Raw genomic sequence first — 13,502 nt, 5'->3', positions numbered from 1 at the left:
CCCTCTCCGACCCGGACGGCGCGGGGGGTGGCGGCGGCCTGACGTGGCCCGCGATCTGGACGCGGTGGGGTCGCCGGCTCGCTGGTCTGCCGGAGATCCAGGGGCATCATTGTCTCTGACTCGATCTGCTTCAGTTTGTGCTAGCTCCGGTACATGGAGACTGTCGTCATCTCCTGGTGCTGGCTACATGGATATGACGGCGATGGCTGGACCCTTGGTTAGGGCTGGATTAACGAGCAGCTCGGCTCGTTAAGCTTGTACTCGTTAAGCTCGTGCTCGTTAAGGCTCGGCTCGTTAAGGCTCGGCTCGTTAAGCTCGTTAAGATTAACAAGCAGGAAAGCGTGCTTGGCTCGGCTCGTTTGAAGCTCGTTAAGCTCGTGAGCGCTCGTTAACAGATTATAGTGTTATCAATATACATGATGAATGTGTAGGTATGGTTTTCAAGATAAAATATTATGACTAAGAAAAGAAATGAAGTAGTATGTTGCCTCATATGTCGATTAGATTAAATAGATGGGCTGAGATGCTACAAAAAGTTTGTCACGTAATATGAAAATATATGTTGTGTTGTTACTAACCAGCTTAACAAGCTACTCGTGAAACTCGTTAGCTCGCTCGTTAAGCTCGTTAAGCTTAACAAGCTAAAATCAATGATTGGCTCTGTTCATTAAGAAGCGAGCTACGAGCTTAACGAGCCGAACTATCGAGCGCTCATTAAGCTCGCGAGCTACGAGCTTTTGGTCCAGCCCTAACCTTGGTCTAGTCTTTGACAGAGAAGGCGGTGGTACATGCACAAGAAGCGGATGGATTTCTTCGAACAGATCTGGGTGGAAACCTGCTCTTGGCTAGATGCCAAAGCCGGCGGTGGCGGCGCTCTATGGTGTCGTTCCCTTCTTGAAGGCATCGCCGTGGAGAAGTTCTAGACTACGATCTGCTACCTCCAGGAGAAACCCTAGATGGATAGATCAGAAGATGGCGACGCGTTTGTGTCGTTTCCCCCTCGGGAGCATCTTTCTTAGAGGTGTACGCGGGCCCGAGGGAGCAGTGGACGACGTCTTTGGTGGAGCGGTGCTTCATCATGCACATTGATGGTGACAGATCTTGATGGCATGACGCTTTGGAGATTAGGCGTCTGATGTGCGATGATGGACTCGCGCAGGAGGGTGACGCTGTTTGGCGTCATGGTGGCGTCGACGACAGCTAGACCGGGCAAGGTAGATGCAGCAGTACAGCTCTGAAGATAGATTGGTGGCAGGTGGCTGCGGCGGCCTCATACCCGGCAGGCGTCCTGGTTGGGACCCCAGGTCTTACATGTTTAGGTTTGGCTGCGAGGTATGTTTGGTGTTAGGCCCAGACTATCAGCATCCCTTCATCAACTGGATAGGAGTAGCGACAGATGTTGCCTAGACGGTGGCTTTAGTCTTACTGTTGTATGACTTTGTAAGGTCTTGTGTGAATAATTAATAAAGTAGTTGTATGCATCGTCTAGATGCAGAGGCTAGGGGTCATCCTCCTTTTCTAAAAAAAATCACAAAATTTTGCTCGCTGTGAAAACATTCATCAATGTTTATCAAGAAAAAAAATCCAGATTTCTTTGGAGTTTTCAAAAAATATTTTTTATTTTTCTGTTCATTAGAGGCATGTGAGCTCGGGGTTGAAAACTCCATGGCTCCATTCTACACTTGCTAGCAGTGTTTAATTTTCTTTTCAACTCCTCTCGCCAACCTAATAGCATTGTACCATCCACGTGTTGTGCATGGATTGATCAATGCCAACATAGCGTTTTAGAAAATTGACGCGGGACACATGACGTAGTAAGGTTTACTCTAGTTTTAAATTTGGCACGAGGCGCTCGATTCGTGGGCGGGACCAAGGGCTCTAATGCAAGCAAATCATTCTCCGATCCTCCCATGTTCTCTCTCCTTCTCCACCTCTCCATCCTTTTCCTTTACCGAATTTTTCACTCTGAGCTGCTGCCTGCTGCTGTTCTCAGCTACTGACTGTATTTCTTCGTCCGCTAGCTAGTAATCTACTAGTGCAGCACTGCAGCTACAACAATGTACGGATTGGAACCAGAGAGCGCAAGGGTTTCTAGTTTGGGCATGCAAAAACTAAGAATCAAGCTCTGAATCCACCACACCGTCGACCACCCTGAAAAATATTTTGAAACGGGGAAAGTCGTCCACTCTAGGAACCTGTAAGCGAAACCTAAGGAAAACTGTTTTTCGAACGGGAAAAGGAGTTCTCTGATCCTTCCTGCCACCAACTAAAAGACCAGCATCCCGAAAAAAAAAACTAAAAGACCAGCAAAAGAAGAAGCCCAGGAGAAATTGACAAAGGAGAAAGAAAGAGCAGAGCGCACCGTACCGCCAACGCTGATCCTGTGCGCGCGTAGCTCCTGTGGCTGCAAGCTCACCGTGGAGAACGCCGGCTGGCGAGGTTTGCTAGGATATGGCTGCTTGTTCTACTCTGCTGCAAGTGCGTCCATGGCGACGAAGGGGGCAGAGAGAGAGAGAGAGAGGGCGGCTCGTCATATCATTGGTGCGACCTGAGCCTAGGATAAACAAACCGTGCATCACGTGGCAGGGGCGATGCTTATTTCTCACGTTCGCGTGGGGTGGGGTGGCGAATGATCCGGAGGCGTGTGTATTCTATGGATATTGTATTTTACTGTGCCCCGCTCCAAGTAACTGGTAGAGCAGAACAGACAGATAGACAGTGCACATTGGCTGCTGTCGGTGTGAAACCTCAAACCGGAAGTGCAAAAGGTAAAAGTCAGTTTGATCCAATTACGAACGCCAAAGCGCGCAGTTAATTAGGACTGAACTGCTTAGTAAACATAAAGGACAGGCTGAGCTTAACCAGGGCCCGCGAAGTTGGTGGACACTGGGATGAATGCGAAAGGTAAAGGTCATTTTGATTTGACCACCAGTTAGATTAGTCCATCCCAAACAGTTTGATTTGACCATCAGTTATATTAGTCCATATATATGTACTTACCAAACAGCGTGCGATTCTTCGTAAGTTTGACTGTGCTCACTACGAACGCCGCACCGACAGTAGTGTTCGTATGTACTCCAAAAGACCTTGTGTTTCTCGAAACATGCTTTCGTCCTGCTTTATACACAAGGCAACACAAAATAAAATATATGATCAAACGATACATTGTGATGAAAAGACCCTCTTACAAAGCAGATCCAAAGATAAACAAGAAACTAGAACAATCCTCACTTTTTTTTACAAGGTTAGAACAATCCTCACTTAGAGGAGGTGTTACGGGTCCGATCTAGATTGAGAGGGAGGAGAAGAGTAGGTGGGGATAATTTGGAGAAGGAGGAGGCCGGGGAAGGAGAAGGACAGCTTCTCGCTTCGTCTGTTCGGTTACAATAATTCTCGATGATCTGGACCGCTACCACTCCGCTACTTAACCCAGCCACACACGGCAACACGCACGCTGCACACACACACACACACACACACACACACACACACACACACACACACACACACACACACACAAACACACACGCGCGCGCGCGTTCCATCCATCACGCTAGGGCCCAGATGCAGCGCTTCCACGACTTGGCTCATCGCTATGCTTCTCTGCCATGGGGGCCCCGCTTGCCAGAGCACGTGTCTTGGCGATGACCCACCTACCAATCGTGACATTTTCCCCTCCTTGAGGACCGCCTTGACCCCAAGGCGATGTCGATGGAAACTACTACTTGCGTTGCTCTAGATCTTCCCAAATAGCCATGGCGGTCGGCAGATCGCTCCACTGAACGAGAGTGCGAAGCTTGGTTTCACCATGAGAACGAATCATCTTGCACTCCAGAACTTGGATGGGCGAGTGAGTTGCCTGCAAAACGGGATCAGGGGGTTGGTAAATCTACGCTTACGGGAACCGTTACTCCAATGGCACGCTTCAGCAGAGACACGTGCACCACCGGGTGGATTTTGCTGGTGTCTGGTAGATCGAGCCGATACGCGACCATGCCAACCTTCGCCTGGATGGTGTATGGCATGTAGTAACGAAAGGCCAACTTCTGGAATAGCCGTCGCGCCACTGAAGTTTGAATGAAGGGTTGTAACTTCAGCAGTACAACATCGCCTACCTCAAACGATCGATCGATACGATGGTGATCTGCTTGTGTCTTCATTCTATCCTGAGCTCTCTTCAATTGCTGTTGCAAATGGTCCATGAGAATCTCGCGTTCCTGCAACCACGCGGCTAGATCTGGAACGGTGCTGGTGTCCACTTGATCAATGCCAAACTCACACGGCAAGTGCCCACAAATCACCTTGAAAGGAGTACGCCCGAGCGCAGAGTGGAAGCTAGTGTTATACAAATATTCTGCTAGTGACAGCCACTTTGACCAGTTCCCAAGGCAGGAGTGCACCGAGCAGCGCATATAAGTTTCCAGACACTAGTTAATGCACTCGGTATGCCTGTCCATTTGTGGATGGTACGAAGAACTCATTCTCAGCTCCGTTCTACATAATCGAAACAGCTCTTGCCATACCTGGCTTGTGAAGATGTGGTCCCTATCAGATATGATCCCCAACGGCAGCTCGTGCATGCGGTAAATCTCTTGAATGAAGATCTTGGCGATGTCGAGAGCAGTGAATGGGTGCCGTAATGGCACAAAATGCACATACTTAGAGAACTTGTCCACCACCACGAGAATAGCATTGTAGCCTCCTGACTTGGACACCCTTCAATGAAATCGAGTGACACCACTGCCCAGGGTCGTTTGGGAATGCGAAGTGGCTGAAGTAGTCTTGCTCGTGATACCCTCGCTGTCTTGGCTTGCTGATATGTGATGCATTGCTTGACAAACTCTTTAACATGTTGCTTCACCCCCTTCCAAGCGAACAAGCGTTTGATGTAGTTGTATGTTGCATGAAATCCCGAGTGCCCCCAGTTGGGATGTCATGCATTGATCGGATCACATGATGTTGAGTATTTGTATCCAGTCCCGGCAACAAGCGACCTTTGAACCGCAGTATGCCCCTTGAAGCCTGTAGTCCGGTTTACAAGCTGGGTCGAGTGCTACGCGCGCCAACAGTTCTCTCGTAGTAGTATCCTCCTGATATCCTGCATGGACAACTCTGAGCCATGCAGGTTTATAAACTGACAGGGTCGTAAGCTCAGCCTCTTGATTGTGTTCCCTTCTTGATAATGCATCTGCTGCTTTGTTCGATATGCCCGCCTTGTATTGAATTACATATTGTAGCCCAAGCAATTTTGTGAAGGCTCATTGCTGAATGGGGGTGTTCAGGCACTGGCCAGTTAGGTGTAGGAGGCTCTTTTGTTCTGTGTGCACCAAGAACTCTATTTTTTGCAAGTATGGTCGCCAGTGGTCAATCGCTAGGAGCAGAGCCAAACACTCCTTCTCGTACGCCACAGGCCTAGGTTGCGTGGAGCCAGGGCTCGGTTGAGGTAAGCCACTGGGTGGGAATCCTGCGTCAAGACCACGCCAATCCCCGTTGCCCTGGCATCTATCTCGATGACAAAGGTCTTGGAGAAGTCCGATAACGCCAGCACTGTGTCCTCTATTAGGTATTTCTTTAGTGCACAAAAAGTAGCATATGTCATTGGCGTCCAAACAAATATAACCCCTATTCGTAGCAGATCAGTCAACGGTTTGTTGAGCACTCCAAATTTTCTGACAAACTTGTGATATTATTCTGCCAATCTGACGAATCTACATGGTTTTTTCACTGTATCTGGCACGGGTCAATCCTTGATGGTGCACACTTGCTTTCCCAAGGTGCTGGAATGGACTAGTATGTCATCCATGAATATTAGGACTCCAAATCGCAGCAATGGTGACAGTATTGTGTTCAACCTTGGAAAGTCAAAAGCCCGCCTATCACTCCTTATGGTAGCACCTGGAACTGAAAGTGACCGTGGTGAGTCTTAAAGGTTGTTTTGTGCTCGTCTTGCAGTAGCAATTTGATCTGGTGGTAGCCCGCTCGGAGGTCCAGCTTCAAGAATCGCGTGGAGCCTGCCAATTCACCCAGGAGCTTGCCAATCACTGGCATTGGATAGCGCAACTTGATGATGATGGTGTTGAGGTGCCGGAAGTCGACGCAAAATCTCCATGTCTGATCCTTTTTCTTCACCAAGAGCACCATGGAAGAAACGGGCTAACACTGGGTTTGATGAGCCCTAACTGTAGCATCTCCTCACTTGTGCTTCTATCTCATTTTTTTGCTCCGCGGTGTAGCGATACAGCCTGAGAATAACTGGTTTGGTGCCTTCGATCAACGGAATGGCGTGATCCATGGTTTCCTTTGGGGCAGCTCGGATGGCTCATTGAATACCACCTGGAAGGCTGGAACTGGTCCAACACTCAGTAAACAACAACATGAAGGTGATCAGTCTGCTTCGCTTGTTCCGACAAACAGAGCATCACAACACACACAATTGCATTTGCCTATTCCAGATGTTTGAGCTGCTCAAACTGCTCTTGGTGGTGGAACTACAGTGGTTTCTCACCTCAATCAATCAACATAGGTCCACAACTTTCCAATCAATCCATGCCAATGACCATATCATAGCAGCCATGAGAAAAGCACATGTAGGTCTGTGGTGAACTTGTGATTTTGTGTTTGCCATTGGCAACCTAGAATGTACCCCGAGCAAGTGAGCAGACCACCATCTTCTACTTTGACAATCATCGGCTTCATCTGGCGAACTCGACTAGAAAATTTCTCTGCCACTGACTCGTTGGCAAAGCTATGGGATATGTCAGAATAGACCAAGATCAGCACTTCTTGGTTATCAGCCCCAACAAACGAACTGTATGAGGCGTTGTTTGCCCCGTGGTGGCCAACTTGGAAATGGACATCAGTTGTTCTTCCTATTCTTCGTCAGCTATCTACTCTTGGCGATCAACACCATCTGCCTAAAACAAGTCCAATAGTTTCTCGACCACATACAACTGCACGTGGAGGTACACTGGTGGCCTTGGCCCCAACGCTCCCCACATATGAAACAGAGTACTCTCACTCCGCGGTAGTTGCGAAGCACAATCACGTGATTGTCACCCCGACCATGATCTAGTCGCCGTGCTGTGCGTGTTGCGTTAACACCGCTCCTATCCTCCACGGCTGCTGGTGGAGGGGGTGGAATTGCACACGGTGGGGACGCTTGATAGGCTACAAGTGCACAGGGTTTAGTTGTAGCCTTTTCAAAGTAAGAGTATTGATCCCACATGGAGCACAAGAATTAGGCTTTTGCCCCTTTGTAAAGAATTATATAGCTTTGTGGCTGCAGATAATTGTAGACTTGAAGCAGAGTGAGGGCAGATTTAAATAAGGATTGAACAAAATGGTGATGTGTAACTAAATAGCCTAAAAATGAAATAAAAGCAAGGGCAATAAAGAACAACTAAATAACAGAATTAAAAAGGCGTTCTCAGGGAATATGGAATCCCCATTGGTATGTTTCTTCTACTACTATGCATGAGCATAGCATGGAATGGATACTTGAGCCACCGTTGACGATTATGTTGGGTGGATCCGGGTACAGAGCACGTTCTACTCGTGGTAGACTTCGTGCCATGCACGCCATCGTCGTAGCCTTCCCCCAGAGGGTTACAACTCATGACAATTAAGGGTTTACCCCGTGGACACGGCCCCACTAAGGGTTCTCCGTGATCCCTGGTCACTTGTAAATGTTAGGAGTAGGAGTCTTTTACTGTCACCTCGAATCACCTCCACATCCTAAACCTATGCAAAAGACAGTAATATACTTTGTAGCCTACAAAGGCACAAATGTTGAGTGGGCCCCTTCACAACATTCACAAAGTTATTAAACTAAGCATTCAACAGGTGATCTCATATCTTCATTATATGTTTCAGATCCTACACATACCAAGGTTCATCCATATCCCCAAGAACTAGGGGACTACTCACACATAAGAAAAATAAGCATCATGGGAACAATAATGGGATACATGGATGAGTGGTTCAATCGATACACCAAAGGATCCACTAGGGTTCTTGATGTTGCAGTTGATAAGGATGTGGATGATGATGATGATGAAGATGATGGTGATGTAGATGTTGATGATGATGTCGTTCCTCTCATGGTGAGAGGAATCCCCTTCTTCTCCTGGTTGATCCTTCCTCCAGATGGGCTCCGGAGACTAGGGTTCTGCCTTCAGGATGAGTTTCTAGAGTACCTATTCGTCCCCCTCGTGATCCGTTTGCATGAGGTGGAAATAGTTGATCTCCTGGAGGCAGCGGCACACCAAACGACTGCTCATGCGAGCACGTGCGATTGCATGGAACACTGTCGTTTGCTCTGGAGGCGCAAAGGCGGCTGTTTCTTTGGCCTTCTTGCTTGATTTTTCTATGGAAGGTGTTCATTCCCTTTAATATGTGATTCCACTTCCATATTTGTTTGGTTTCTCCATAATGAATATTGTTCTAAAAGGCGTAGCCTGAAGTATCATCAACAAAAATAAGTGCATGAATGCGGTAAATTCCACAAATCCCACCTTGTAGGCACAAAATATAAAGGAAAAACATCATGTAGATTGGACTCACCAACTCCCCCAAGCTTATGTCTTAATCGTCCCTGATCAAGTATCATGGCTTGTAAAAATGAGTTCACCCTTGTGTTTATAAGATACAGATATCAAGAGGTATGAGTCCATTACTCCCAAGAAGGATGTTCATTAATGAAAATGTATGTGCAAACAATAGCCCATACTTACTCTGGTGATAATCATGCAGGCATCCACATCTTATCATTTAATTTTACTAAGGACAAGTAACAACTGCATATCCTAGTTCATTGTTCTTTCAACCGGGCAAGCAGTCTTCTCTTTTTCTTTGTTTTTCTTGTAGAAAGTTTTTTTAAAAAAAGGGTTCAGTCTCTCCCCATTGAATCATACAAAGGCTTTAAGAAAAACTTTAAGTGCAAGCCAGCCTTATTTCTCAGAGAGATTTCATTTCCCAAGTTCCTTTTAGCTGAGGATAAATTTATTTGCTTGCCCTTAAGTAAGTTGAAACCTTAAATGAGCTAGTATATATAGTTATTTTATCTCCCTTCAAAAATTTACACAACTAAGATGTGGGGTACTTATAATCATCAGACAAATAAATATGCACTAATTACTTAAGTCACATCAACCATCAAGCACGTTCTTCAAAAGAAAGCAATGATCTCACACATCAAGATATCCCCAGACTTATTGGAAGGGATCATCCTTAGTCAAGAGGAAAAATGATAGTTCAATTTTATTGCAAATAAACTCTAATTTTGTTTTGCGAGAAGAAAAATGTGTAAAGGTAAAGATACAATGTGCACATAAATCTCCCCCAAGCTTACAATCAAGTCGGGGAGTGATAACACACAAGCATAGGGGATCGCAACAGTTTTCAAGGATAGAGTATTCAACCCAAATTTATAGATTCGACACAAGGGGAGCCAAAGAGTATTTGCAAGTATTGGCAGTTGAGTTATCAATTCAACCACACATGGAGATTAAATATCTGTAGCAAAGTGGTCAGTAGCATAGTAGTATGATAGTTTGATAGTAGTGGTAACAGTAGTAGTAACGGTAACAGTGATAGCAATGAGTAGCAAGTGCAATAGTAGTAGTAACTTAGCAAGAACAATATGTGGAAAAACTTGTAGGCATTGGATCGGTGAATTCGTTGGATGATATTCATCATATAACAGTGATAACCTAGGGCAATACCGAACTATTTCCAGTTCATAAATATAATGCAGGCATGTATTCCATAAATAGTCATACGTGCTTATGGAAAAGAACTTGCATGATACCTTTTGTCCTACCCTCCCGTGGCAGCGGGGTCCATAAGGAAACTAAGGGATATTAAGGCCTCCTTTTTATAGAGAACCGGAACAAAGCATTAACACATAGTGAATACATGAACTCCTCAAACTATGGTCATCACCGAAAAGTATCCCGGTTATTGTCACCCGGGGGTTTACAGACCATAACACGTAGCAGGTGCATATGACTAGCAAGATCGGATCTAGAACATAGATATAATGGTGAAAACATAAACGTTTAGATATGAAATCATGACACTCGGGCCCTAGTGACAAGCATTAAGCATGGCATAGTCATAGCAACATCAATCTTAGAACATAGTGGACACCAGGGATTAAGCCCTAACAAAACTAACTCAATTACATGATGGATCTCATCCAACTCCTCACCGACCAGTGAGCCTACGAAGGAATTACTCACTCCCAGTGGGGAGCATCATGGAATTGGAGATGAAGGAGGGTTGGTGATGACGAAGATCGAAGATTCCCCTCTCCGGAGCCCCGAACGGACTCCAGATCTGGCCTCCCGATGAAGAACAGGAGGTGGCGGCGGCTCCATCTCGTCAAACGTGATGAAACTTCCTCTCTTATTTTTTCTCCGAAAATAGGATTTTATAGCATCGGGATTAGGGTCTACAGGGCCATGAAGTGGGCACAACCCACCTGGGCGCGCCAGGAGGGGGCTACCTGGTGGGTTGTGCTCAACCAGGTGCCCCCCTCCGGTGGTTCTTGGCTCCAGTATTTTTTTATTGTAAAATAATTCTGCAAAAAGTTTTGTTCCATTCCGAGAACTTTTATTTCTGCACAAAAACAACACCATGGTAGTTCTGCTGAAAACAATGTCAGTTCGGGTTAGTTTCATTCAAAATGCAAACCAGAGTCCAAAACAAGAGCAAAAGCGCTAGGAAAAGTAGATATGACGGAGACGTATCAACTCCCCCAAGCTTAAACCTTTGCTTGTCCTCAAGCAATTTAGTTGATAAACTGAAAGTGAAAAAAAAACTTTTACAAACTCTTTTATTCTTGTTTACATAAATAAGCTTAAGTAGCACCCAAGTTTTCAGCAAAGATCATGAATAACCATGTCTACAATAACTCTTAAAAATTATATTAACTCATATCAATAACATAAGCAACTAGCGGGCAATAATAAGATATATCAAATGACAACACTTCGTCAAAACAACCATGATATAATATGACAATAGTGGTATCTCGCTAGCCCTTTCTAGGACTGCAAAACATAAATGCAGAGCACCTCCAAAGTTTAAGAAGTGACTAAACATTGTAATTCATGGTAGGAAAGATCCAATCATGATGCATTCAACATTAACTATACACAATGCACGAGGATGACAATAGTGCTCTCAGATCTGACGCTTTTTTGAGAAGGTGATGGCGCAACATAAAATTAAATAGATAGTCCCTTCGTAGAGGGAAGCAGGGATTTGCAGGGGTGCCAGAGCTCGAAGCTTAAATCAGAGATAAATGAAATTTTGGGAAATGCACCCTTCCTGTTTACGCCATGACCAAGAGTTATCAATATCTTCATGCTAAACACATTAGTGGCGGTTCCCAAGCGATGAAATTAAAGGTTTACTCCCCCTCTACCAACAAACACACTCCATGGCTAGCCGAATCCATGGGTGTCGTCCATACCAATAACAATCCTGGGGAGTTTTTTTTAATTATTTGTATTTTTTGATTTCGGGACTGGGAATCCCTATTACCGCCCCTCTCATGCAAGGACAAGTGAATAAACACTCATCATGAGAATAGCCCGCTTAGCATGGAAGATACCGGCTACCCCTGTCGTTCTATGAACAATCCAGGCGCACAAAAAACAGATGTTCATTTGAAGTTTTAGAGGTGGAACATGCAAATTTACTTACAACGGCAGGGTAATACCGCATATAGGTAGATATGGTGGACTCATCTGGAATAACTTTGGGTTTTAGGATTTTGATGCACAAGCAGTAATTCCACTTAGTATAGGTGAAGGCTAGCAAATAGGTTGAGAAGCGGCCAGCTAGAGAGCGAAAACAGTCATGAACATGCATTATGCATAATAAACATTGAATACTAGCATGAGTAGGATATGAACACCATGAACATAAATATGGTAGAGGCTATGCTGGTTTTGATTCATCTACATGCATGAACAAGTGCCAAGTCAAGCCACTTGAAACATTCAGAGGAGGATACCATATCATCATACTACATCACAATCATTTTGATGCATGTTGACATCCAAGATAAATCATTATCCACTCCTATCTACTTAAACATAGCATGAGAAACTATAATCTCTAATTGTCATTGCATACATGTTTGATCATAATATGCTGAGTCATGGATACTAGGTTAAACATATTTACAAAAAACATAACAAGTTGAGTTCATACCGGTTTCTCTTTGCCACAGTCACTTCATCAAATATCGTCATTATTGCCTTTCACTTGCATGACCGAGTGATATGAAAACGATAATAGTGCAAGAGTGCCGTGGACTCAGTTGGAATCTGCAAACATTTTATTCAAAATAAGAAGACAAGGTAATTTGGGCTCTTTGTTAGATTAACAATAATACATATGAGAGGCACTCAACATTTTCATCGTGGTCTTCTCCTTGGTAAGACTCAACAAAAAGAAAAGAAATTTAGAGAAGCACTGAAATATTTTTGGAGTTTTTAGTTTTCCTTGAAGAAAAGTAAATAAAAGAAAAGGAAAACAAAAACAAGAAAAGCTATTTACACGGGAAAGCTCCTAACACACAAAAGAAGAATCGAGAAATCCTTTTGGGTTTTCTTTTACTACAACTAATTAAACTAGAAATAAAAACCAAAAATAAGCAAGAACTATTTTTGGATTTTCTCAAAGTTTTTCAAACACACAAGAAGAAAGCGAGAAAATAAATCTAGCATGGTGTGGCACCCCGACTCAGAGCGACCGGTTTACCTTGCATTGCCAGCCCAGAGATCAAGTCTTCTGGCAACACACAACAACTTTGTATAGAAAGACAACCGCTTTATTGAAGCATAGGTTCGATATTACATCAAGTAGCGAGGCTAAGTAACACACATGGTGCTGTTGCACATATGCACATTATTTAGTGAACATGAACAGGGGCCTCGACATCACGACATAGCTACGCGGCAGCGGAAAGACGACGTAGAAGGACTCCATCTCACAGGGACACTGATCTGGACACGGTCTAGACTACGATGCAACGATGCAACTGCAACTCCGGTACGACTTCTCCTGAATTGGCATGACACGCCAGGTGAGTACTTTGAATGTACTCGCAAGCTTACACAAATAAAGCAAAAATGGCAAACAACAACATGATATTTAAGCAGGTTAAATGCAAGAACTTAGCATGCTACTCATGAAGTGACTGTGCTCATAACAGGGCCTTTCAAACCCGCTTACCATCATGGTTACCTTGTAACCACGATCATCATCATATCACGGTGATCACCTCCGGATCACAAACGAAACCATCTCGATGGTCTCAACAATTCCACCAACATAATAAGTGCCACAATTATATTTTTAGTGTGCAGGTTCAATATTTTTGTTGATCCACGATGTGACCTACTATGAACTATGTCCATGACCGAGGACGCGACTATCCATAGATTAAACACACTCTGCAGAGGTTAGTACACTGTTCCCACACC

At 44.7% G+C, this 13,502-nt stretch overlaps 1 protein-coding gene across 1 annotated transcript in view; it reads right to left on the bottom strand.

The window, feature by feature from the left end:
* The window catches only part of LOC123160177 (receptor-like protein kinase), an 8,107-nt gene extending 5,614 nt beyond the window's left edge, over positions 1-2,493 (bottom strand). Inside the window, exon 1 of the mRNA XM_044577985.1 lies at positions 2,368-2,493. The gene's annotated coding sequence lies outside the window, so the exon portion shown is untranslated. The remainder of the gene's footprint in view (positions 1-2,367) is intronic.
* Between the last annotated feature and the right edge of the window lie 11,009 nt (positions 2,494-13,502).

The sequence above is a fragment of the Triticum aestivum genome, chromosome 7B, assembly GCF_018294505.1.
Source record: "Triticum aestivum cultivar Chinese Spring chromosome 7B, IWGSC CS RefSeq v2.1, whole genome shotgun sequence".
Taxonomy (NCBI): domain Eukaryota; kingdom Viridiplantae; phylum Streptophyta; class Magnoliopsida; order Poales; family Poaceae; genus Triticum; species Triticum aestivum.
The sequence above is the reverse complement of the archived record's forward strand: the minus strand, read 5'-3'. Positions and strand labels throughout refer to the sequence as shown.